This window comes from Psammomys obesus, unplaced genomic scaffold (assembly GCF_907164565.1).
Source record: "Psammomys obesus unplaced genomic scaffold, mPsaObe1.curated_primary_1811, whole genome shotgun sequence".
NCBI lineage: Eukaryota > Metazoa > Chordata > Mammalia > Rodentia > Muridae > Psammomys > Psammomys obesus.
In genome coordinates this window covers 1,336,227-1,361,816 of record NW_026586173.1, presented here as the reverse complement: position 1 = coordinate 1,361,816, position 25,590 = coordinate 1,336,227, and the positions used below count along the sequence as shown (strand labels likewise).

Sequence of the window (25,590 nt, the reverse complement as noted above, 5' to 3'; positions counted from 1 at the left end):
CTTGGACTCTCAGAAAAAAATCCACAACAGAGAACGTCCATCTGTTGATTAAATGAAGGGTAAAAGTTTTCGAGAAAGCACCACATAACCATGGGGTGGCTGCCTTTGCGAGCAAACAGCGTGTCTTCCTGCTTCTCTCGTCAGGAGAAGCCAAATATAAGCAAAACCAGGGTTCCTCCTCCCTTCCCCTGGGCTTTGTTATCACTGTAGATTTCCCCCTTACCCGTGCAGTTCAAACTTTGCGGTCACCCCTCCTGAGAGACTCGAGGGGCCCCTCCTCCTAGAAGTATGCGTAAAGCATATATGTGCAGGTTTATAATGAGTTCATGCACACACTCAGATGGTTGTGTTCATCTCCTCAGGACTCCCTACAGCAACATGAAGATAAACATTATTTCCTCAAGTTTTCAGGCTGGGTGAACAAGAGCCATTCGAGAATCCTGCTGTAGAGTGATGCAAGTTTGGCTACAGTGATGTGTGCGTGCCTGCATATAGACACTCCACACATACACACACACACACACACACACACACACACACATATACTGACTCCCATTCTTCTTGCCTCTTCACTTGGGAAGTTTCCTGTAGAAATCCTGAGAGGAGAAGGGGATCTTACTACACACACACACACACACACACACACACACACACACACACACGCCTTCACACTCATGGACCTCATGCAAGTTTTTGTCCCTCTTGTATTTTTAGAAGCTTGATCAGTACTTTCTCAGATAGGCATGAGAAGCCGATAGGTGTCTAAGTGCTTCCCTGCCTGACTGAATCATTGCGGAGTGTATTTTTCTACTGTGCTTATCCCTTTCTCAGTACCAAGCTGTTTCTTGACTGCCTCATATGAATCTTTAAATATTTACCTACCAAGGGTAAATGCTCTGTTTCGTCCATTCTTAGCCCTGAGTGCAGTAGAAAGAAACCACAATGCAATTTGTATCATCTCCTTATTCTTGCTGTTCTGGACTTGGCTTGCAATGTCCTACAGCGGATGTATAGTCCATAGAATTTCAATGCATCCTCAAGAGCACACTGAGAACAAGGTGGACCCAGGTAGCCTGAACACTGGGAATCATGAACCTAAGGGCATCGCCATACAGTCAAGAGGAGAGATGTTTGATTGGTTCATTGCATTGTGATATCAAGATCTTTTCACTTGATTCCTCAACACTTAAAAATTATATTACATTTCTCTACTTATTTTTGTGTGCCTTCTCTCAGGCAGGGCATGCTATGGTGCATGTGTGGATGTCAGAGGACAACTTGGAGAGTTAGTTCTCTCCTTCTACCATGTAGTTCCTGGGGGTGAAATTCAGTATATCAGGCTTGGTGGAAAGTACGTTTACCCTCAGAGCCATCTCTCTTCCCTAATATACATCTGTAGAAATATGGATGTTGTGTGGAGTATTGTGAATGTCCCAGAAGATTCTGTTTGAATGTATATATATATATATATATATATATATATATATATATATGTGTGTGTGTGTGTGTGTGTATGTATATATATGTGTATATATATGTATATGAATATATGTATATGTACATATATACTTATATATACCCTTGTGCCATGTACTGGTCAAATTATTACATGGAGCAGATATACCTTCAACAGGACATGGAAGGACTAGCCCATGTGATTCTATATGGCCCCCACTGTGATTTTCTAACAACAGTTGACGCGCACGCGTGCATGCGTACACACACACACACAGAGAGAGAGAGAGAGAGAGAGAGAACCACTCACCTGGACCCTGCCTTCTCCACACTGAATCTTCTGAATGTTTTCCCACAGAAATGCATAAAGGGTCAGAACTGTCCTTAACTCAGAAGGAGCATGGAGTCAGGGGTCTCATTAGGGCTATATATGGCATAGTGGTGACATGGCCACCTGCTACCCAGCACTTATCCTTGCGAGAACCTGTGTGTCTTCTTGGAGTTCTGAGAATGCAGTTCTCATGCTCTTCTCCCAGGACCCAGAGCACCGCAGTGTTGTGAAGTTTTCATTTGCTTATGGGTAAATTCCTAAAGTCTATCTCAATCATCTTTCCCCTCCCGATTTTTTGTTTGTTTGTTTGTTTTTACTATGATTCACCTTTACTTTGTTCCACAACCCTTGAGAGAGGGCAGAAGCTAACATATAGTTGGTGTCGGTAATGTTTTGCCTCTTTCTCTTAACGTTTGGGCTTCTCATGTAGACCAGGATCACGTAAGAAAGAAAGTTCTTTCTTAAGGTAGTTCTTAAGAAAGTTCTTTCTTAAGGCAAAGGGACAGTCTCCTGTTCCCGCCCTGCCAATGTCTCTGGCTTTGGCTTCTAATAGGGCATGGAGAGCTGCCAGCATGTGCTATTTGTGGGTTTCTCTCTTGCTGGGGATGCCTCTTCCCTCAGCTGTCAGGATGGCCATGCTTTGTATAGAGAAGGATAATGTCACAGCACAATTTGCCTCCTGCAGAGAACCAGTATGTTCTGCCCCTGGGTGAAGAAGAATCGATTCCCTTGTCATCCATAAACTTAGAACTTGCTACATTTCCCCCTTTATTATTTCAGTTCAGCACAACTATATCCTTCTATGCCCTCCTTAATCTTCCAGCCTTGTTCCATCTACTCTGCACATGCACATCTTAGGTGACTTTGAAGGAATAGGGTCTCAGCAGGATGGAAGACTCCCTGCTTCTTTTGCTTCTTAGGTTCTGAGACAGTTTGGGCTAAGTGCAGTGGAGCAGACATGGTAGCTGCTCCTGAACATGCTCTAGGAAAAATGTTTTCTCCATGTACTGGCATTCCACTTGGCATTCCCAGGGTGTCTTGTCCTGTCCAGTGATGGCCTGTTCACAGGATTCCAACTCTGTCCTACCCAGAATGCGTGTATGCTTTGCCTGTGCTCCTTGCTGTACTGAATGCTTAGACTAAAAAGAAATGCTCATTTTTTTTTTCCTGTGAATGATGTCTCCTAGCTTAAGATCAGTCTGGGATCCATCTCCTTAATAAATGCTCTCATGATGATTGGGACACATCAAAAAGTAGCCATTCAGTGGCGGAGTTACAGGACTACCTGAATCTCCAAGGAAATGGAAGAGCATCAGGCAGAGGATGAACAGAGTGGGTGAGGAGAGCTGGCCATGGTGCAGGAGCCCTGGGGTGACAGGAAGCATGGAGGAGAGGAGGCACTGCAAGAAGTTCGAATTTGCCAAGAGCTCTCTTGAGGAAAGGAGGGAAGGGGAGGAACTTGGGGAAAGAGCACAAACATTTCAGACAGGGCCCCCCAAATGAAGAGGGAATAAAGGGGGTTCATTGGGGGGAGAATCAGAAAATGAAACTGGGAGTGAACCACTCGAGGGGTACTTGTCCTCACCCCGAAATGTCACAAAAGGAACAAGGATGTGAGTGATGAGTATGAGCCTCCCTGCTGCTGGCACCCCAGTGACGCGATGTCTAGGGGAGGAAGAGCCATTTCTTTTATCTTGAAAGGTCAGAGTACCACTGCCAAGGATGTGTGGCCACTCCCCACTTCTGGGTGGGGAGAATGGGATTTGCCTGTGGGGAGTGGGGGTGGCTTCAGTGGCTCCTGCCAAACAGGGAGACCTCAGATCTATTGAGGATGCAAAAGAAGCTCCCCAGGGGCACAAGGGTGTAAGGGGCAGGGGGAGGGGGGTCAGCATCTAAGCATGGCACTGAGAGCATGCCATGGGTACAGGAAGGAGGATCTGGCTCAGAGCATAGCAGCAGTGAGCTAGGCATTGTACCAAGAAGCAGCCCTGCCTGGTGTGTGTGCCTCTGTTGGTGGAAGCCAGGGCCAGCAGGAGATGGGGTGGAGCCAGGGATTAGGCCTGAAGATGCAATTTTTCATTTTTGTTTAGCCCAGTGGGGGTGACTTAGGCAGTATTATATTGCAGACCCAAAAAAAGCACATGAATAATCCAGAGTGAATTCAAGAGATTTCAATAGCAAAATAACAACAATACTAATGATACCTTTGATTTGTGGAGTACTTTTCTTCCAAGGAGATAAAAAAGATAAACTATTTTGGAAATAGGAATGAGAAAAATAGAATTGCCTTTGATGGAGGAGTGGAGAGAAGGACCAAGAATACTTGTTTTAGGCTCTTAACGGAGATGGGGACAGTGGGAGAAGTGAGGCCAGCATGTACGTGACCTCAGCTGCAACCAGTTCTTATCCTTGGAAGATATCGAGATGACTTGTAGGTGGAAACCAGTCCAGCCATCTTTAAAACTGGGGTCAGTCAAGAGACAGAGAGGCCCCAAAGGTGATCTGTGCCTGTCCCTAGCCATGTTCTCATCCATCAGAAGGGGAGGTAGATTAAATCATGAACACACCTTTTCTATGCTTGACTCACCATGGCAGCAAGCCTCACTTCGGTGGTGGCCTTGCAGCAACGGGAGCCCTAGTTTTCCCTTAAGACCAATGAACACCCCATGTGCTGGGGGCTGCCCATTCTCCGGAGTTTGGTGAGCCATCTACAAGCTCTCTACCAGCCAGTGCCCATGCCTATATTCTTGCTGCTTCACCCGCATTGCAAAGGGAATATAGCTTTCTTTCCAGTCAAAGGAATGAAGTGAGAGCTGACTTCACTGGCACATAGAGCTATTCCATATGTCATTGTGTGGCATTTTCTTTTCCTAAGGGGAAATCAGTATTTACCCAGTTAAGTATGTACATCAAGTGTGACTATAGATAACCTTCTAGATCATTAAAATGCTACTCTCCCAGACACACAAGGGAGGGTGTGCTCTGCTTTCTACCATCGCTTTAGTAGGAAGCATGACAGAGCTTTGACCTCACTCGCACACCCCTCCAAAACCCACTCTGTGCTATAGAGTGAAAGGTCACACAGGAAGGAAGACTGTGGAGACACCAACATGCACTTTCCTCCACGGACTGCTTTTCCAAGCTTAGCATCAAACATCGTGCTTACCCTTGCCCCCTTCTCCTCTCCCAGAGGTAAAGAGTGAGTATTCTGGCTGTATACTTCCAGAAGTCAGTAAATGTCAATATTGGACAAGTGTTTCCTTTATATCATGGCAATTTAGCATAAGCTGCTTGGAAACAAATATCTTCCGCAAGCATACAATGTCTCAGTGAGTACACAGTCAACACCACTATGAGGATTAAATAAATGTCAGCATTCTCTGGTAACTCTTGGTAACAAGCTTAGGCCTTGGAAGAGTGGCCAGTTTGGGTGGATCTTAAGTAGTTCTTTTGTTGGTGCCCATTCAGGCTGTACTGAGTGGGAGGTAGACAATCAGCCGACTGCTTCCTGGGAATCCCGGCTAAAACTGTGGCCACACAGACACTTCCTACATAGCCCGGAAGGCATTTCCTGGCACCCTAGAAGCCTCCATGTGCCCTCCTGCAGCCCTCCACACATACACGCTCACCTGCCTAGGTCTCTAATGTCAAGGTCAAGCAAATTTGCCCGATTCTGGTTTTGGACAGTTGAAACCAAACCCACCAGATTTTTCATGAGCCCATCTTAGACACATCAGGCTGACTAGTCTAGGTGACCTGCCCCCTTGAGGAAAAGCACCCGATGGCTGTTGCAAGTTTAGATTCTTCTCGACTGTGGCTGGCACGGTGGGAATTGAACATAGGACGCTAAACACATGCGACTTTTACTCTTCCCCATTTCCCCTCAGGAGCAACATAGAGCCCGATGTCTCAGGAGACGAAGCTGATTGCTCCTTATTTTGTGAGCAAATAGTATTTTGTGACGTGAAGCTCAGTTCGTGGCTGCTCAGGCAGTACTTACTGCCGGCATACTGTGTGGTAGGTGAGCAGTGTCGGAGATTGATATGAAAACAGGTGAGGCCATGTTTCTGCACAAGAAGCCAACACTTCCACAAAGGCTGCAGAATGGTTCTCTAAGAACAGCAGAGATCAAGCCAGGGCATCAGAAAAGGAAGTCCAGAGGAGAGGCCATGTATGCTTCCTCTTAGAGGATGTTTAGGAGCGCTCTTGATAAAGCCTGAAGCAAGTAGCTCAGGCTGTACCCTGGAGTAGGCACAGACAAGAAGACCGAATATAATGTGACTTATTTATCAGCAGGAGCTAGACTGGGTGTGTTTGAAGTGAGAGGGGGACCTTGGGAAGGGCAAAGCTACCTGGCTCATGGTTGTGAATAACATGATACGTCTTTTAAGGATGGGTTGAAGGATGAAGTCAGTATCTTTAAAAAGATGTTTAGTAGCTTAGGGTCTGCCATTTCTTCTGTATTAGAGCTGTGGGGATTCACTTGTTATTCTTGGTATTCCCTGTGCTTCCCGGAGGCTGAGAACTTGTAGAATTGAGTGGAAGTACACTTACCTCTTTCTAGCTCATCTTCCTTTATGGCTGCTATGTTCCGATATGGGGAAGTGGGCGACAGAATAGCAATGGGAAACTTAGTTAACTGTTGGTCTGCCTTCCGAGGGAATTCAGATGCAGAGAGCCCAAAGCACTGGAGGCAAGGCTTGTGGGTGGTTGGAGGGTATAGGGAATGGGAGTTGACTCTTTCTTAAGCCCCCCTGCAAGCTGCAGGGACAGAGGGAACACAACACTGAGCAGAAGAGTGAATCAGAAGGGAAAGAAAGAAAGCTGCTTGGGGGCATTTTTCTGGCAGTGTTTTTCTTGTTCTCAAGAGGAAGCAAACTGTAGGCTTTTGGGAAAACAGGGTTGCACATTAGATGGCTCTACCTAGATGTCAGAAATGCTTTCCAAGTCTCCCATGCCAAGGAACCTCTCATCCAGGAGGCGAGGCTATATATCATCAGATTTACCCATGTCTTCTGCAACCTATTCTCTTCAGGGACTGATGGCAGCTGGCAGGAAGCTCAGTGGGGGACAAAACCCTCAAATGTCCTGCAAGAAGTAGCTAGTGACATTTCCAAAGCAGTGGGTATCTGAACATCCTGTCTGAGGCTAGTCTGTTGAGCAGGACTCTGATGTGAGTGTTCTCAGAGAAGAAATTCAGCTCATCAGGAATGCAGGAGACAACTCATAAGAAAGGAGATGAGCATGGACAAGGTGACAAGGCACCAAACTCTACAGTTCCCCAGGTCCTATCTCTTAGCAACAATTGGGTTGTTCTGGGTAGTTCTCCTGGCAGGAAGATCATGCATTCCAGATCTCTTTGGTACCTAGAAAATTATTTTGGCCAAGGTTGATGACAATGGTAGTAACAATAGCTCTGTTTTCATCACGATGGCTATGATAATTAGCATCTATGAACATCTTCAGAAATTATAGCGCACCATTTGCACAAACAATACCTCATTTTATCACAATAGCAACTCAGGCAGGTTGGATGGCATCAGGCACCCGGAGAGGAGAGGTGACGTCTGACCATTCTTTCCAAGCCAGCTCACTTCTTTGTGTGTGTGTGTGTGTGGGGGGGGGTGTTGATGCTTCTCAGTGAAGCTGGTAGCTTAAAGCTGCTTCAAATCGTCAACATGAACTGTGCATGCAAAGATCAGACGCTGGAATGGAAGAAAAACATGTTCCCACACACCCCACCCCCAACCACCCCACCCCTCTCCACACTGGAGAGAGAAGCCAGGACCTCACTACTACTAACATCCCCGACATGTCCCTATAATTCATGGTAATCATCCGTGTCCAAGCACAAAGCAGGGATTTCAGCTGTTCCTTCTGAAGGACAGGGAGCTGAGCCCCAGAGTTGACCTTCAGAAGGTAACCCAACCTTGTAGCCCTGTTTCTTTATGATTCCAGACTCTTGCTGAGTTGATCTGTCACATTTCTGAAGTTCGCTTTTACCCTGAAGGCTCAAGGTTTCCAGGCCACCGTGGCCTGAAAAGTGGCAGGATTGGAAAATAATCAGGAAGTTACTCGTGTAATTCCTTTTCCTCTGTCCCATCCACACTTACACCTTTACATCTCTGTAAATCAAGGAGTTGAGAGCTTTTTAGTAATCAATTGGTTAAAATACCCTACCTTTTAATCACGCTGGTGTCTATCACACCGTTGGGCACCTAGAAGTCTATGAATAATGCAAAACTATCAGATGAAATATAAGGACTAATGAAAAATGAGAGAAAAAAAAAACATAACACATGATGGATGTCAGTGTACATAAAGACGTTGAGGCACCCAAGCTAGAGTCACAGGGAAGCTTAAAGTTTAATTTAAAGCTATTTCTCCAAGGTAGACCTTGAATGCTCACTGGGGATGCTGCTAAGAGAAACATCTCCTGGAAAGCCACTCACTCCTGGGCTTCAGGAAATCATTGTGCTCTTCTTTTGTCCAATGGATGTCAGTGCCCATTTCTGTCAGTCACCTGCAAATGTCACAGGTGACTCCACTCTGGTGCAGTGTGACAGTCCACCTGTCACCCTTGGCAATGCTAGGAGCTATGACAGCTTCAGAGTCACTCTGGGGTTTAGTTGGCTCTTTGGGCAAGCACTCATTCAGGGGACAGAAAGTTAAGTTTTCTTGGAGTGCTGCACAAGAAGACTCTCCTCTCCTGATGCCTTGCTGCCCTGCTGTCTAAGGAGAAACCATCACTTAATCCCGGAGTGGCTCTGTTCCCTATACTGTGGGACTTGCACTTTTCTGCGCCTCGGTCATAGATGCTGGGGTCCACTCCATGTTTGAATTAAACTCTAGCTCTTTGGGAAGCTGGCTTCTTCGGAAGCCATTTTCTTACAAGGGGCGCTGAGCCTTTAAGAGGGGTGACTGTAGAACTGAGTTAGCAAAATGTTTAATCAGATCTACGCCGAAGATTGCAGTCCCGAAATCAGCCTGATGGTGGCAGCAGCCGCGCTTGCAAAGCCAAGGAGTGAGCTCAAAGCAAGTTGCAGAGGGTTGGGTGCCTAATGGTTTTAGGCACACCAGAACGGCCTGGAGCTGCCCCCTTTCCCGCCCCCGGAAGCCAGGCGGGAAGCTAGGGGTGGGATGAAGTAGGAGGGCGATGAAACCACATTCCTGATAGCCACAGTCCGCTCCCAGGGAGAGGCTGGACTCTGCTTTCCGGAGCCCACTGGGTAGTGAAGGTAGAAAGTTCAGAGGAATTCCTACACAGGGGCTAGAGCTAGGTGCGTGCAATTAACAGCGACCAAAGGGGCTTGGAAAAGCTGCACAAAGGGGAGCGAGCAATCTCAGTTCACCAGCATTTTCTTGCTGTGAGGTCTGATACTTCTCCTGAATTGTTGAATCTCGGTCCTCCCTGAAACGGGGCTGGCCACAGGAGCCTGGCCTTCCCTGAGCCAGTACACTTTCTGTCAGTCCTGTACCCCCTGCCCCTCTCCAGGATGCCAGCTGCTTCACATCCAAGAATCAGTGCTGGTGTGCTATTTCCATGCTGCAAGGGGGTGTCCTTATCCCTGTTTTCCTGAGCAAGCTGTTGAGGTGCATTCTGCTTTCACCTCTGCTTAAAGATACTAAATTCTATTGGCACCGTTAGAGGAAACTAGCCAACTGCAGCTGTTTGATAGGGTGTCTTCCTAGCGAGGTGACAAGGTGCCAGGTGCTAGAAGCAGGTGTCCCAAGCTCAGCAGGACAGATGATGGCGGAGTGTTGGTGGTCCCAAGAACTCCTTGCCATTGTTCTTTCTATTAATCCCCAATGTGTCAACTTGCCCCTCCGGTTTTTGAGATGTCTCCGAGCCCCGCCCCAGAATCGTTTCATGCATCATCAACTAAAATTGTGGAGATGGGATGAAGGAAGGATGGTACCACTGTCTCAGGGGCATACCACAGTCCTGCCTGGTCTCCATAACCCACGCCACTGGTAGCACTGGCCACTCATGTTTCCTGGAGTCGCCAGCTGTCATGTGACCATTCTGTAGATTGAGGTTGTTAGTGGGATTTTTCTGTTAGGTTTGCCTAAACCCAGGCTGCATCCCTCACCTGGCTCACTATTATAGTCCTGCGCTGGTTTCATTGGAACAAGGTGAGCTCAATGTGTCTTTACAACTGCTATTTCCAGGGAGGGCTGGGAGGCAGCGGAGTTAGAGAGAAGATATGTAGTCTTCAGTAAACAGGGAGATCAAGTGGTGAATCACAGAGATGATCTAAGCATCTTATGTCAAAGCAGAAAGGCTTTTGCATGAAAATTTCAAAGCCCTAATCCAGAACACAGAGCATTCTAACCCTAGTGTATAGTTTGAAAGCCTGACGAAAATATTAGGCACCCCTCCTAAATTAGGGCTTGTTGTACCAATAAGACACGTGACCTTGGCCTTGCTATCCTCCTGGCCTCCTACTTCGGTCACCTACCACTCTTTTCACAGGCAAGGTTTACTATTAGTGCTTTGAGAGCTCACCCTGAAAAGGCGAACTGGGAAGGGAGGAGCAGTGCGGAAATCAGTCAGACCAGAAGTGGCCTTGGAATGCTGCTATCTGGTGTCCCGTTGTACCCTGAAACCTGAAGCACTCAATGTTTATAGGGACTGTAACTACCGGGCCAGCTGTGGAAAGGTGTCCTTGAGGTCTGGGCACAGGTCCCTTGTTAAGCCTTGCACACATTCTCTGACTTGGCCCCATAGCAACAAAATGAAGCCCGGTGGTTAAACCCATTAGCTAAGGAGAACAGCTGAAGCTTTGCCTGAAGTTCACACAACTAGCTAATAAGTGGCAGGATAGCAAGATGGCAACTAAGTTTCTGTGTTACAGGGCCCAGAGAGTCCTTTCTGTCAGGCAGATGGGAAGAGTATCAGTCACAATGGTGCTTTGGCAGCTGTGTGAGTGTGGAAGAGCCAGAAAGCCTAGTGTGGCCTGTGATTCTCCTCCCACTGAGACTTCTACAGTGGGTGGGAAGAGCTGAGACAGTGAAGGAAATCTGTCCCCCAGGGTAAAAGGCTGAGGCTGAATCTCAGGTGCTTTCCCCATAGCATGTTGTCACTCTTTCCCTTCACCAGCTAGCTTCAGTTTAGCTTGATGTTTTGAAAACTTTAACACTTATTTCTTAACATGAATCTATCACACGTAACTCCCCTTCAGCAGACACTGAAAAAAAATTAAGCCCCATTTGGCTCAGGGAGAAGTTAGGCTCGTGCTAGCAGTGTGCTGAAAAAATGAAACTATTATACATAAAAAAGCATTTCAGGACATCAGAACCCTCCTTTTTTTTTTTTTTTTTTTGGTCAAGTCTGGAATAGTAAAAATGCCAGGAGACTACATGGTTCTGAAATGATTAATAATGGTCGTTAAAAAGAAACAAAAAAAAAAAAAAGAGAGAGAGAGTCTTGGAACTCAGGCGAGCCTGAATGTCGTTCAGCTTACAATTCTCCTCACTTTGGCTTTAGCAGACGGCTTACCTGGGGTTGGAAATCATTTCAGAGGGTGGCACGTACCTGCCTAGGCCATGCTTAAAATTGTAATATTGGCTTAAGATAGACACTTATGATAAACTAGCAAAACATCAAAGTTCCTTGAAAGTTTAAAAGCACCTTTAAGATAGAATCAGAGGGAGAATGCATGGCAGATAGACGTTGGCATGGAAGACATCAAATTCTGTCTTCTTATCCCACAGCCCGAGCCCTTCCTTGGGGCACATGATCATATCTGCATTGTCAGACAATGGCTGCCCAGGCTCCACACCCACATGAATGCCCCTCTTTGAGGCTCCAGCTTTGCTTTGTACTTTCTCTTCACCAAACCATGGCAGAGGAATTCACAGATAGAAATCCATGCATTATAGGCAAAAATGACTGTTCGAGCTGGTCAAAATCAAATACCATTCAGAAACCTTTACTAGGCTCTTCTCCTGATGAAATAATACAAAACCTACATTTCTTTCTCATCATCAGAAGACATTCTAGGATCAATAACCAAATTCACAGTGGGGAAAATGCTTGAAAGTTTTGCACTGTTATTTATTTAGTTTTATGTTAGATTATCCTTTTCTCTCCTGTCATTGATTGTAAACTGATGTGAAATGCATTAGCTTCCCTCATTCACAACTGCAGAGAAAAGAGGATCTGGGGGGTGTGGCCATATACCCGTCTCTTTGTAGATACAAACTTAATATATGTATTTTTAGCTAGGAATGCTGATATGTCAGGGGAGTAGAAAGGCCTTCTTAGGGCATCCAGCTTCTCTAGCATAGTGCTTTTCAACATGCAGTCTGCAGGTCAGCTGCTCCACAATTTGCAGCATCCTGTGGGTAGAAGAAAGAGTTCTCAGTCCTCAAGTCTTCTAAATCAGAGTGTCTGGGGCTTGTCCCAGCAGACTATACCTTAACAGCCCTCCCTCCCCCAAACACACACACACACACACACACACACACACCTGACCTGGACACACTTGAGGATGCTTCTCTCTTGCTCTGAATCTGGCTTCTGTACCTTCTTCCCCCGCTGGCTTTTGCATGAATGCTGCTGACACTGAGCCCACAGAGGTTTGAGGGATGTTCCTAACCAGAGAATTTAAGGTGACTCAAGGGAGCTACTGCTAATGGTTTTCATATTACATTACCCTCGGGTGATTTGTAGCTGGAGAGAATGGAACCAAGAGTTACACTCAGTCCTGAGTCTCGGAAGCCAAAACTTGCAATGAGATCAAGCACAGAGGATTAGGGGCATGGCACTTACACCAGGCTGTCATCAACATCACTGCCTTCCTTACCGCTTAGAAGAAATGGAGAGCCCTTCCTCTCAGCCCTGTCCCACCTCCATAGAACCAGGGAAACTGTGTGGTGATCTGTGATGACAGGGAAGAATGCAGCTAAGCTGGGGCATAGATTTCCTTCACCTGCACTTTAGAATGTTTATTTTAAACTCAGCACTGTACATTGGAGATGCACAGGTCCACAAGGGGAGATTTTCTGCTTTGTTATAGTGAAGAGATTCAGAATGTCTATCATAATGCACCATGAGAGTTCTCATCCTATTTTTTGAAAAAAAAAAAAAAATCTTCAAGGTCAATACCACCATAGACATTGATATTCATTTCATTGTGAACTGGGATCTGCTAGCTGCTTACTGTCATTTTATTTTTCAATTCATAAAAAAAAAAAAAAAAAGATGTTCTCATCACTAGGCCTCTGGGCCTCTTTCTTCAATCCAAATCACCAAAGGAGAACCACAAGCCTGAGTTGCTGAGTCCAGCAGCCACTAGGAGGGTGAGGGGAACCGGTGGTGCTCAAAGGCGCTCTTATCCCACTTATACTGCAGTGTGGCTTTTGACTGCCTCACAAAGACCTGGGTATTAAACTCATAGTCTCCAGGGCACTGCTAGAGGCAGGTGGTGGGACCTTTAAGAGGAATGGTGTAGCAGGAGGCGTTTGGGTCCCCTGGGGTGTGTCCTTGAGGGAGATCACAAGATGGTGGCTCCTGTATATCCTCTTTTACTTCCTGGTGAGGAGGTAAGCAGTTGTGTTCTCCTGCCCATGCCCATACAATGTGCTGCTTTGCCTGTCATGGACAGGAAACCCCAAACCTGTAGGCTGAAATCTTCTCCTGCATAAGTTGGTTATCTCACGTATTTTTCACAGTGACTGAAGGCTGAAAAAAATACTTCAGGATGGCTGAAGACACACAAGGGGGAAAGAGGAGAGCCAGGAAAACAGGAGAAAAAGTGAGCAGGCACATGCAGGAGACAGTTTGGCCTCCAGATCTTTACACTATAGTGTTAAAAACATCATAATACTATTTCTCCTGATCCAGATAGGGACCACAAGGCACTCGTTATATTCCAATTAGTTCAGAGGGGTCCATATCCAGGTGTGTAGACATAGAGACACACGGGAGTTCTGGCTTCTACACAGGTGCATGATGTCCCTCGGCGTTTAGGGATAACACTATTGAGGATGAAGTTTTGGACTTCCTGATTTTATCACAAGTAAACTGGAATCACTGACTCCTCTCCCCATATCTCTCCAGTGCAACCACTCAAGCCACTCAAGTTTTGTTGCTAGGGTGTTCTTCCCCTCTGGAATGCCCCCTCCCTGGATAACTCTAGCTAACTCCTGCACTAAACACTCAGCTCCCTCCACCAGGATGGAAGTTTTCCACACCTTCCTCTCTATAAGCTCAAACAAGCGCCTTCCTCCTTCCCATCCACCCCCAGAACCCTCTTAGGTATCTCGACACAGCATATCTAAGTGGCTTATTTCCTTCCTGACTTTGCTTCTGGAGCCCTCCGAAGGCCAGGCCAATCCTCTAGATTTTCTTGGGCTACATCTTTTTTGGACTAGGATGCATAGTAGGCACTCAGCCAATATTTCCTAAGCAGAAAATGAATCTCACATATCACAGATCCATAACTATGGATAACACCTTCCTCCTGTATCCTGCTTCACTTACCAGTCCACGGACGTGCCTTGATGGCGACCCTGCCCTGTTCATCACTGTTATTGCCTTGAACACCTGGAGTTCCATGAGCTCCAAGTACTCCCTGGGGATGACTGATAATAATTTAATTCTGTCTTGCGTTCATACAGTATATACAGTCTCTAGAACACATTAACACTGATTGTGTCCTTTGTCCCTAAATCAACTTTCATTCTTGCTATAAAGGATAAGGATAGTGAACCTAAATTATTCTACCACACAAGGTAATAAGGGTGACAGCTCTCATGAAAACCTAAGGGCTCCAAATTGGAGCCCCTCAGGTCTCGTTTCTGGGTCCTTCTACACATAGGATGGTATCCTCAAAGGTGTTTGGGAAATGAGGAACCTGGGGCATTTCCTATGTCATAACATATAGGTGGTTGGCTGAGTACTCACTGTGAGGCAGGAAGAAAACCGGAGGCTGAGTTTCATCAAGAGTCTTGGTAACAGTAGTTATTGATGATGCCCACCAAGACACAAGGATCTCTGCATACCATAGACTGTGGAGAGCCACGATTGACCATAACTCTGTGTTGGGAATGAGACAAAACGCTGAGAATGCTGTAGTCCACTGCATACACAGTTAGTACCAATATCAACCAAGAAGTTCCAGGAAGCTCCTCCCAGGGTGGGCTTTCATTGAGCTACTGGCCGCAACTCTCTGTCATACACAGTTTCTATGTCATGTCAGTATATCAGCTGGTGAAAAACTTTCTGAGAGTCTAAAACTCCCAGTTCAAAACCTCCTTTTCTAAGCATGTAGCCCTGGCCCTACACCAATGGCCAGGAGGCTACTGGCTCTGCTGAATATAGGACTTTGGGCTTGACCCTCCTATATAAATAGAATCGGGGCTCTTCTCCTACCTGCATCAAATAGTTCTTGTGGTACTTTGAAAATAATACTTTGGGGGTAGTGATCTGATGCTCTGATAAGGCTCTTATCACAGGTGAGGTCACTCTCTGGTTCCATGTTTCCAGATGTGTCAAGCTAAGGTCATCACTATCCTGCTCAGAGTATGTAGTCTCTTTTGAGGTTAGATTCTGTGTGGCTTTCAGGGGAAGCAAGGCCTTTAAGGAAAGGTGAAGTGGTTTATCAAAGTCAACTTCTTAGTGAAAAAAAGTTACCCATTGTCTATAAAGAACTAAATTATTTTCCATGCTTCTGAAATAGCACCAGTATCTTACGATTTCCAGGGCAAGTGAGGAAAAGTTACTCATATTTGCTGAATTCCCTGCTTGAGAAAAGGAAACCCAGCTGAGAAAAGCTGTATAGGAATGGTTTTAGTTTCCTTTTGTTCCCTGCCTTAATAAGTCATCAAAAAGTTTTTGGCTTAAAATAACACAAATGATTATCTGACATTTCTGGAGGTGAGCAGTTTAGAAAGGGTCCTTTGGGGCTAGAGTCTGGGTGTCAACAGGGCTTTTTCTTTCTGGATGCTGCAGAGAAAATAAATAAATAAATAAATAAATCCAATTTCCTGCCTTTTCCAGCAGACTATCTGCATTCCTTGGCCCACAGCCCTTCCTCCCATCATCCTAACTCCCAGCTTGCATTTCACAGCATCCATCGTTCCTGTCTCTCATCCTGTGCCTCTCCCTTTTAAGGAATCTTAACATTTCTATCAGGCCCAACAGGTTTGACATAATCATGGCCATCTTCTCCTCTACATCTTTAACTTAATGATGTCCACGAAAATCTATTTTGTCACATAAGGCAACCTATTTGGGATTAGACGTGGGAATCTTCGGGGTCCATTTTTTTCTGTCTACGGCAGGGATTAAAGACATAAAGCTGGGAGGGCTCCCCCAACTCTGGAAAAACATCCTGCCCATGGGGGCACTCTGCCTCAGTCTCTCTGTGTGTAAGTCTGAGAATGACACCCCTACTCTGCCATCTATATCTATAAATAAAGTACTTGGGGATTATTAAATAAAGTTTGCTGAGTACGAAATGGTTATTATACTATGAATTGACATAAATTGTCCCTGCATTATTCAATGGAGGCACTGCTATCATTGGGTTCCGTAGGGGAGAGATTAGGGGCGCATCTATTAGATTCTGTAGTTAAATCGCACTAAATGGTTCTTAATAGCAATTGACTTTGCCTTCATTAGCATAGAGCAAGAGAACTCCCCTTTAAAACACCATATACCCGGGGCCTCCTCCCGTCTTTGGAGTAATTAAAATGAAATAGAGATCCAGTAGCAACAACAGTGCAAGAGAAAGGACAAATGCTTGCTGTGGTTTTCTGTTTTTGGACTGCTGCAGGTAGGTATAGATTTGCTGCCCACAGTTGGATTTTTCTCCCCTGGCTTGTGTTTAAGTGTCTGGCTTTTGACTGAGAATCTGCTGAGCGAGAGGGGGAAATTGGACATACAGGAGGGCTGAGAACCGGAGGATGGGTTTGTTTGTCTGTCTTTGTTCTTCTTGATGGAGCAGAATATCAGAGTATCAGGATCATCTTGTTCTTTGGATTCAGTCAATGTCTGTTAAAGGGTTTATGAAGTCTGTTTCTCACTAGAGAATATTTTGGAAAGTTGAGAGTTTAGTTCTCCCCATCCAGGTAACCAACTGGTCCATCAAGACTTCCCTGGAGAGGTTTGGAACCATCAGACCCCTTCACTGGGAGCCTATAGATCAGTTCATCATGCTCTGCCTAGAGCCAGAGGGATGAACCCTGGGCTGAAGCCAGCTTCTGGAACTCCCAAAGTCTGCTGTACCTACCTCCAACCCCTCCAACTCTACCTGAAGAGCCAGAGAGAGAAACAATTGGAAACTCACTATAATGTCTTTGAATAGGTTTATAAAGGGTTCAACCATCAAAGATCCTGTGTCCAGGAAGGGTTATTTGGCCACTAAACAGTCCCAGGTGGGAGCATCAAGACCAACTCAAAGCCTTGGGGCATGGGGAATTAAAGGAGAGAGACAAACTCTGAGAATGATTATAATCCCATTATGCACAGCTTCCCCTATTTATTTCTTCATATGGATGAATTTGTATATATTTGCATTTTGTTCTATCTGATAATATGCATAGAATTCAAATTGAAATGACTTGAATAGATTTGAATATTAATGAGGTGTTTAAAGGCTGCCATCCCTGGCAGAGTCCCCAGCACTGGAATGTGCCAGGCAGAAGTTCAGATCTGTCCTCCAGCACTGCCACCAGAGGCCCGCAGGCACAGGGCTGGGAGGCACCCTGAGGGGAGACTGCCTCTGGAGTGGAGCTGGAGGGCACCCCAGGTCCCGGTCCTGGACTCCTGCTGCACAGAAGGAGCCATTGACAAAAGACCCTGGAGCATGGAGCCTTGAGGCTTTAGACATTCAGACACAGGTTAAACAGCACTGTAAAGGCAAACTATTTTCCAGACATGTTTCACTGCTTTCCCCTCAGGGAGTTTCATGGTAGGGGACATGTTCTTCTGAGAGAGCCTTTCTTCGGTGCTCCTAAAGGTGCTGGACCATCTTCTGTGTACATCTGGAACACATGTGACCCTTCTTCGTTATCTTTCAACTGAAAATGGCCTAAACTAGGCTGTGTGCTCACAGTGGGACTGAAGGTCAGGGAGTTCTCCCAGGGAGTCAGTCTATGTCTGTGCTCTACCACAGCAACTTGTGAACACTATTCAGTGGCCTGCTTCAGTCAAGGGCTAAACCGTGAGAATAAAAAAAGAGAAAATGGTTTGTAAAAAACAAAGTCACCCCTATGGTTCAACCAGCTGTTTTCTCTATCCTGTGTTAAAAAAAAAAAAAAATCTGGGTAATAGGTCAGTCCAAGATGTGGGCCTGTGGTACCAGGTTTTAAACATTAAAGTCAGCATCAAAAGTTTCAGGCCAATCATAGAAATATATAGTACCATTATCTTAGGGTTTCTGTCACTGTGAAGAGACACCATGACCATGGCAACTCATATAAAGGAAAATATTTAATTGGAGCTGGCTTACAGTTTCAGAGGTTTAGTCCATTATCGTCATGGCAGGAAGCATGGCAGCGTGCAGGCAGACATGGTGCTGGAGAAGGAGCTGTGCTTTCTGCACCTTGATCTGCAGGCAGCAGAAGAAGGCTATGAGCCACACTGGGTATAGTTTGAGCATATGAGACCTCAGAGCCCTCCCCCACAGTGACACACTTCCTCCAACAAGGCCATACCCTCTAATAGTGCCATACTCCATATGAGCCTATGGGGCCATTTTATTCAAACCACCACAACCATGTACTAATTTAACTAATTTTAATGGTAGGCTATAGAGAGCTAAAGATGCCACATTCATTTCTAAAAGCTGTAACTTTTTGGAAACTCCTAAATTATGCTATTTTATCCTAATTGACTCTTGTCTACTTCCAAGTTCATACTCCTAACACCGCTCTGGTAGCAAATTTTCAATGTAACTACAATTACATACCCGCAGACCATTCTATTTCCTGCTCTATAATGCTCTCTTGTGTACATCTTGATGGCTTCATTGTAGTATTCTGGAAACCGAACTCATGTTTTCTTTCCCCATTGTCCTGATTCTGTCAGGGGGCATTACCATATTCCTAACACTCAGCTCTTGTATTAGAGTCTTTCTCCTCTCCCACACCCAATCACTCCTCTATCATGACACCCATTTCTCTGAGTCTTTTCATTTTCCTTCCATTGCCCAAGTAGGCTTCTCATCTTCCCAAGCTAAAACAGCATCTCATCCAGTCCCCCCTTTCCCCATGTCACCCATGACCATGGTCACTCCTCACTATTTGTGTCTTCCTGGAACACAAGTCAGAGTCGACCTTCTCTTAGGAAGTTCACTTACTGCCCTTTGCCTTCCAAGCAAAGCCCCATGTAGGAATCCTCAGATGGCACCTCAGAAGGTGCTCCACCTTTAGGACCAAGTACTTCCAGCATCCTTTCTTGCTCTCTAAATTCCATACCCCCAAGAGAAAAATGAATAATTGGTTGTTCTTTGGATGGAATGCATACAGTGTCTTTGTTTATGCTACTTCTTCAGCCTAAAATAGCTTTTCCTCATCATGTGTTAAAGCACTGCTCACACGACAAGGCTCTACTTAGATGTCACTTCTTCCATGAAGCTATCTCCTGATTCCTGTTCAGTCATTTCGTTCTTTCTTCTCTGTGGACACGCTGTATTTATTCTCCTGAAGCACCAGTTCAGTTCCATCCAACTTCTTGTTTACTTGATGAGTCTCTAACTCAAGTGAGAGCCCCACAAAGACAGAAACTGTTTCAACGTTTATTGTATCAACTCTGACAGTGCTCAACACAGTTTGATGAATGAGTAAACAAACCAGCAGAATGTTCCAGTATTGTGTGAGGCTCCTCCAGTTCTCCACAGCATCCTTCCTATGCAGCTCTTTCCCCCTGTGTCAGTTACTTTATTCTTTGTTAAGATAAAATACCTGACTAAAGCAACTTCAGGAAGATAGGGTTTAGCTTGGTTCACAGCTCAAAGATACAGTGTATGATGGTGGAAAGTCATAGATAGCATCAGGATCTGTAGTTGGCTGGTCACATTGTCTCTACAGTGAGAAGGAAGCCATGGTAAATGCTGCCTCTCAGTCCCCTTGCTCCTTTTTAATATTCGGTTCATGACCCTAGCCCATGGAATGGTGACTCATATTTAAGGTAGGTCTTTCCACCTCAACTAACCTAATCCAGAAAAAATCTCTTGCAGATGTACCCAGAGCTATGTTTCCATGGTGATTCTACATCCTGTCAAGTTGGCAATCAAGATTAACCATTCTACCCCCTGCAGCACCTGATGCCTTGAAAATACACCTATGTTTCTAAGCACCCGCAATCCTTTCATATACTTTTTAACTCTGGCAAAAATATCCTTAACTCCACTTGGTACTGGAGGAACTGGAATCTCAATGAGGTTAATTTATTTGCCCCACATTTAGATAATAGAGTAAAAATTAAAGGGTGAGCCTTCTGTCTCCAGTCGAGATTTCCCCGGGCTCTTCTGAGTCAGCCCAGCAACAGACTCTCACCTTCCCCAGACTCTGAGTCAGGCTTCAGTGCTCTCAGAGAATGAATTTCCTCTGAATCAATCCTGGATGCAGTTATTATTTTATAGGGATGTTGTAAGTTGATAAGGTAGCTGTTATATGCTAATAGCTATTGTAATGTTGTTCTTAAGGCCTATTACTTGTGCTGGTTTGTATTTTAATGTGTGCAAAGGTGATTACAACTTTAATATGAATGTTAAACAGATTAACTGATTTATATGTAAAATAAATAAATAAATGGAAACTCATACTCTCATTTCTAGTCATTTCTCTCTCCCTTTCTTTCTTCCCACTCTGTCCAAAGGCTGATGTGGTCCATGGAGCTTTGACAATAGGACAGAAAGAGAATGTTTGCTGGGTGATAAATAGTGGTTATAGATGGGTCTTTTGTAACTGGAAAACTCAGCCTTTGTGTTCTTAATAGCTGCTTGTCTGAGAGTTTGTGCTTTTGACTGGATTTAAGGACTGCAGTTTTGTTTGAGCATTGTGCAGCCTCCCCCTTCTCACCACCATAAAATTGTGTTACGCACTTCTGGTAATCTGTCGATTGCTCAGTATACTCAAGTTTGCCAAACTTTCTGTAAAGCAACCATTGCCCAGTGTATCTGGAAGTATAGGACATAGTCCAATAAGCAAGTGAGCAACTTAAGAGAGGCAGGCACTAAGGGACAATGTGTGGAGTCTCTTCTTTTGGAGCAGACAGTAGGGATGCTGGCAAGAGCTCTTGAGGTAAGCATCCTTATAAGGCAAAGCTCCAAGGATGAACTGAAGTTAACCAAGCAAATGGGCAAAGAGTGGGATGTGGGAGCACAGAAGGAGCATATGGAATATTATGTGCTAGAGTGCAGAAAGAGAGTATAGCCTGTTGAAGAAGTAAGGAGTTTGGTGTGTCCCTACTAAAAGACCTAGAGGTCATTGGCAGTATCAGGATTTCATTCATTGTCCATAGAATCAAAAGTCAGGAAGTTTCCTGAGAAAGTAATGATGTCCTGTATAGATGGAGAAGGACGCCTTGCAGGCTTCTCTTTAGAGGGTCATTGCTGCAAAAGACAAAGGGAAAGAAAAGAACAAATGTGGGTTGTTTGCAGAGATGATATAGGTTTGGATAGAAGGATCCTAACAGTGCTCTAAACTGAAGTTTAAAAGGGGAAGAAAAACATGCCCACCTTACAGGGCAAGATATGACGCACAGGTGAGTGGAGGAAGGAGTATATGTGACTTTCCAAGAAAGTGTTGGAGAAGAGGATCAGAAGCAATGCTGAAAGAGCGGCATGATTTATTACCTACACCTGGTGAATAATAATGAAGTAATGTGGTATGAAAGTCTAACGCTGCAGAATGCCAACTGCACTCACCTGGAGATCATGTCTGAGTTGGTAGGAAGCACTTCTCAGTGGGCCACAATGTTTGCCCATAGACATACCAGAGCAGCATAGTCCTAGTACAGAAATCCCACTGGGTGGATTGCATCACGGGGAGAAGCTGAGTGAACACACACACACACACACACACACACACACACACACACACACGGAGGGGTATGGAAAGGAGTTGAAGTGATTTTTCTCTGTTTGTGTTTTAGACTGGTAGACTGGACTGTGTATGCTCTTTGTTTATCCAAAGCATCAATTGGCCCCAGGAGCCAGTTACAGCAGGGAGGGCCTTGGCTCTTTGAATGTGGGCTGGAAGGCTCATCCTGTTAACATAGAATTCCTGACATATTTTTTAATTGCCTTACTGACAGCTTGATAGCTCAGAAAGTTGGGGAGAAAATCAATGAGAGCCTCTGTTACTCTGGGCTTAAGTCTAACTCTTTTTCACTTTTCAACAAATATTTATTGAATACCCAATATGTGCCAGGCACTGTGCCAACAAGGCATAAACCTCTCCACAGATTTGACAGGCATTGAATAGATTCTTGAGAGATGTGTGTTGAGAGAATGCAGGGATAAATGAATAAATATAAAGAGACCTTTAGAAAACACATAACAATCCTAGGAATTTGTAATTAAAAAAAAATAAGGCAGTGGTTGTGATACTACCTTTGACAAGCTTTAGGGCAATCAACTGAAGTCCACAAAAAAGGATGGGTGACATAAGGGGAAAATGCTCCAGCAATTCGCCAAGTTCAAAAACTAAAGCCTGTTTAGATGGTACCACATAAATTATTCTGACATAGACGGTGAGAGTGTGGCTTCTGGAAAAACCAATATGGCTGCACAGACCCTCAGGATCCCAGGTGTGATGGCTACATACACAAAAGATGAAAGGCAAGGTACCTAGCAACAGATGAGGGCAATAGACGGACAGATGCCTCTGACAATGTTGCCCAGTGACATGGGAAATTAGAATGAAATAGTCTAGCAGAAGAAAGGAAAAAAAAAGGAGGGAGGAGAAGGAGAATCACAGGAAATGATGCAACTCAAGCTGTACTACAGAGCAACAGTAATAAAAACTGCATGGTAATGGCAGGGAAACATTTTGGTTCCAAGAAAGAAATAAAGGGGCAACCAGTTGCAGAGAACTTCTCTTATCTCCTTTGCTGCTTTTGGTTTTGTTTTGTCCTTTTTGGACGTTTTCATTGTTGTTTTGTTTTCCTACCAATGCTTTTTGTAGTTAAGTGAGAATAAGCTTGGCACACTTACACACATATCACACACACACACACACACACTGATAATGACAACAACAATAAAAAATGTTTTTAAGCTACAAATGATTTTAATTAGAACAACAAATTTGAGTTTTAGACCTGAAAAAATTACCTCCCAGGATCTTGAAGCAATTTGAGAACATGATCTAAGAATTAATAAAATCTAAAAAAACAAAACAAAAGTTTTTTTTTAAAGTAAAAATAAAGTAAAGCTGGGCCATGGTGACACATAACTTTAATACCAGCACTTGGGAGGCAGAGAGAGGTAGGAGGATATCTGTGAGTTTGAGACAAGCTTGGTCTACAAAGTTAGATCCAAGACAGCCATGGTGGTTACACAGAGAAACCCTGTCTTTGAAACAAGCAAGCAAAAGGAACTAAAGGACAGTAGACTCTGAGATAGCAGACAAGTATATAGTTCCAGGAAAGCGGTCTGTAAGAGAAGACTTTGGTGGTTTATAGCTACATCTATGAGCACTGGAAGCCACCCTGAACTTACAAGGGGCTAGCATCATCTCACAAAGGGGGAAAAAAACGTATCATCAGAATTTCACAATCCACCTCCCTTTGTGATATTGTGCTGCTACAAATTTGATGAACACATCTTCTGTCAAGTGTATTTCAGAGTCTTAACTATGGGAGTGGGAAGTTGCGCTGTTGAAATCTTAACACCAGCCAACAGTGTGACACAGTTACAGCCTGTTTGACTTTCTCTATAGAGGTAGTACATTCATACTGAAGATGCTCACAGTCTGTGGTGCCCTCTGCTGATGTGTCCACATCTGGAATGGTGGTGGTTTCACTCTGAGAGTAACATCTGAGAGAGTCACAACCTGGGAATTTTGTCATGGGAAAAGATGGAAGAATTGGAGGGTTCATTTAGCAGCAAAAAGAAGGCATAAGCTTCCTCCACCCAGATTTTGAGGGTGTGCTGAAGGACCACTTGGGGTATTTGTTAAAACTAAAGTTTCCAGGGATTTCAGTCCTTACAACTATCGAGAGCCCAAGTCATTAATTGCAAGAGGAACATAAGAAATTGTACTGGGAGAAACGTCCCAGGAATGCTCATATCAGTGGTGCAAGGATTATGCTCTTAGAAACACCGGTTTAGAAGAAGGATGCATAATTGTTCAATGATATAAGCCTTGATTCTCCATGTGGCTGAGAGGACGGTCTCCTCATTCACGAGTTCTGAACTTGATCATTTGTTACTAGTGAGTGGGAGCATTGACTTTCACTTCTATATCCACCAGTTTCAAATACACTGTGTGCGTGGAACACAGTAGGTAGTCGGTGAAAGTATGAGAAGGTCAGAGAAGGAAACTGGCAAGAACAAAGACTTCCCAAGGATGCTGCAGGCTGCCTTGTTAGGCAGCCAGCCTGCCATCCACGCCATCCGTCTTCTTGGGGGAGGTTGGATAATAAGGTGGCGGAGATGGCAGAAAGGAGCTCGCTTTCTGGAAGAGAGGTTCAGGGAAGGTGACCTCCAGGACATTACACATTTCTTAAAACTCAGCCGAACACACACAAATATATTGAGAAATTCTTTGACTACTGCCCAGAGGCAATAGAGCCAAAGAGACATAGAAGAAAAAGAATAATGGAGATGAGTGAGTGCTACAGACAGGAACATGGAACAAACATCAGAATGCAAAGAGATGATCATGGAGGAGGAAGCACGTGATACGGAGCTGCCTAGGTTTTAGACGGAGCACGTGCAGTGTGTCACGCCGTCTGTCGTTTAATGCAGCTGCACCTGTGCATTAAGCAGCCTCCTTGCACAGGCAGGAAGCAGGGTCTGACTCTCCTGTCCCCCACAAGTCCATGAGTCTCACTCTTCTACTTAGGAGACGTGTGAGAGCGTCACAGGGAAGGACATTATCTGTTAGTAATCACTATGTTCCTAATTCTCTGAATGCAGCCCAATGCACAATGGGAGTATCCGTAAGTATCTGAGCCGGCAAGTGAACGAAAGGGAGACACTAACATGTAGTGAGGCCCTACTTGCCAGAGGCTACAGTAAAACTGCATATTTGTTACTTTTAATTCTTCTAAACTCTAAAAACTGTCAGTATTCTTACTTACAGATGTTTAAACAGAAATGCTGTTGAATCATTAGCCCAAAGTCATAAACACGCATAAATGGCAAAAGCTGAGGGTTTTTTTTTTTAAAAAAAAACAAACAAACAAAAAACTCAAGTCATCTATCTCCTAAGTCTACAGCATTTCTTAAACATACTAGTTTCAAGAACTTCATTTCCACACAATTCTTTTACTTAAGATCAAGCAGCAAACTGACTTTCTCAAGGCCACCATGTCATAGTTTGTAATGGATTGAAGTCTGGACCCAAGCTTTGAACAGGGAGTTAGGCAGCAGCCCAAACCCTTCACCACATCGATGTTGCTGATCTTCGCCATCTAGTTTCTGCTGGCCCTGCAGGAAGGTCATGTTCCTTTGTGCAGCTCTGTATAACTGAACGATGGCACCTGAGGCTAGGTCAGTGTTGGCTGGGTCAGCTAGAACATGGCTGATCCGTGTGAGACGGATACCCTCAGTGACACTGAAGCCCTAGCAAGACCCCTCCACTTGAAAATGGGCAGAGCTGTACACCGTAGGACATTC

The 25,590-nt window shown here is 44.8% G+C and overlaps 1 protein-coding gene across 3 annotated transcripts in view; it reads left to right on the top strand.

Moving 5' to 3' along the window:
• Nucleotides 1-25,590, top strand: part of Kirrel3 (kirre like nephrin family adhesion molecule 3) — a 545,774-nt gene that overhangs the window by 1,247 nt on the left and 518,937 nt on the right. The gene's annotated exons all lie outside the window — the stretch shown is intronic.